The sequence below is a fragment of the Corvus brachyrhynchos genome, unplaced genomic scaffold (genome assembly GCF_000691975.1).
Source record: "Corvus brachyrhynchos isolate BGI_N302 unplaced genomic scaffold, ASM69197v1 scaffold84, whole genome shotgun sequence".
Taxonomy (NCBI): Eukaryota; Metazoa; Chordata; class Aves; order Passeriformes; family Corvidae; genus Corvus; species Corvus brachyrhynchos.
In genome coordinates, this window is record NW_008237434.1 from 2,009,813 (window position 1) to 2,011,962 (window position 2,150).

Consider the following 2,150-nt stretch of genomic DNA (forward strand, 5'->3'; position numbering starts at 1 on the left):
AATAGGGGAAAGTGTTAGTGATACTGCTTTCTTCTAGACCTGTGACAGCAGGCTGTGAGTGCACCTCAAGATTTTAGACTGTCTAGAAGGGCTGGAGGAACAAGACTGTTCCCACAAGACTGGGCTACGAGGAGAAGGTGCCTCAGCATAAGTATTGTGCTCTGTGTAAATTAATTTAGGAGCTTTTTGAAAAGTTGGGTGAGGGACAGAGGTTCTTAATTCTAAGGATAGCCACCCTAGTTCCAGATGCTAGAATTGAATGTGAGCCAGAAATAAAACAATTTCTCTAAGAGACTCTCTCAAAAGCACAGGCGTTTGTCGAGGCATAGCCCAGCCGACAGAAAATAAAGCACAGGCAAATGGGCAAGAGCAAATGCATTACCTAAATCATCTGAGACCTGAGACAGTAGAGTGCCATGGCTGTCAGTAGGGTCACCCTTTTCTCCCGCTGGCAGGGGAGCTCTCATCTCACATCATCCTCTCTGGGATAGGGCAGAGCAGCTTCTACCGTGAGCTTCTACCGTGGCTGTCACAGCAAGGCAGGAGGCTGGTGACATGGTCAGGACTAGGGTTGAATCTTATTTAGCTATCCCAAGAGGTGTTTTGTTTTGGCTACCAGAGAGGAAAAGAGGTAAAAGCAGAAGGGGCTTATTCTCTGCTTCTATGCTTTTGTCTCCCAGTTCTCCCCACCTTCAGATCCACGCTGCTTTGGCTTAATTTTCCAGCTTCTGTTTGCATTTTGTCCAATCCACTCTGACATGTTGTCTTGGCTCCTTCTCCTTCTGTTGCAAAGATTTAGTACTATTAGCAGCTCCTGGTAATAAGTTAATTCCAGTTTCAGTTCAGTGGTTGTGGAAAGAAGTAAGACCCATATAATTCGGCCGGGAGAACCTGGGTAGCACAGAACTCTGGGTCACAGAAAGGCAAATCCCAACACCTTTACCTCATAGTACATTATGCTTTGTCTTCACATCTTCTACCCTTGTGGCTCCAGACATGAATGATATACCTGTTCATTATGTTATTTGATGTGCAGTGCCATTAATAATAGTACATTACCGCTTGCAAACTTTACATATTTTTCCTATGTGAACTCCCAAAAGAGTGTTAGGCAAAACAAAGAGGTAGATTACAGAATGGAGACACAGCTTCCTTCACCTGAAATTGAAACTATGTAGACAGCAAAAAAATTCTTCCTTTCTCCTATCACTATATTTTCAGTACTAGAGTAGAGATGGGATATTCATAGTCAAACCCATATGGCAAGTGACACCATATGTGATGCTGAAACATACTGTTAGCTGCTAATAAGTGTGTCTAATACAGGTTGAAGCTGCTGGGTGCACTAGCCAGATTCGGGGCATGCTATGCAAAAGAAGTGATTAAGCCTTTTATGGACTAAACGAGCTAACACAATAGAGGCCACCTGCCAAAGTGTTTGCCATATGAAACACCAGTGCAAAAATTATCTTAGAGGAAAGAAGGGAAGGCTTTCCCAGGAATTTGAATACAAACAGGGGACTCAACAGTGGTTTCAGAGGCAGAAAGCAGTGAGGACACATAGCCTGAATGCAAGCTAACGGAAAGTGAACTCTCTTTGGATAAACAACTAGATGGGATCTATGAAGTGGAACCATGCAGAATAAAATAGGCTGGTTTTTCTTTTTCCTGTTTCCTTGCAGAAGAGGGTCTTCAAGTGCATTGTAAGTAAACTGAAATGAACCCAAGAAATACCTAGTCCATTATTTTCATTTTCTACTTCTAAATGAGACTAGCTGTATTTTCCTGTGCTTTCAACTCATGGCTTAAATCATGCAGATGATTTCTAAGGGAGATCCAGAAGACCAGGAGAAAAACCTATTCAGCCAGGATGTGAGTTGAAGAAATTGTTATGTAAGCTGATAGCAACACCTGCAAAACTCAAATACTGACTGATACATTGAAACTGAACTTTGCAAAGGCAATGAAAATAGCAGCCTGGAGCACCCTGAGAAATCCTGAAGAATGACCTTTCATACAAAAGAATAGCTTTGATGCAAAGACTTTATTGGTTATGAGAAGTCAGAGCAGATTGCTCTCCCAGCCTCAGATGTCACAGTGGATTGGCAGTTGGACAATTTTTTGAGGAATTTTATGCTAGGCAGACTTTG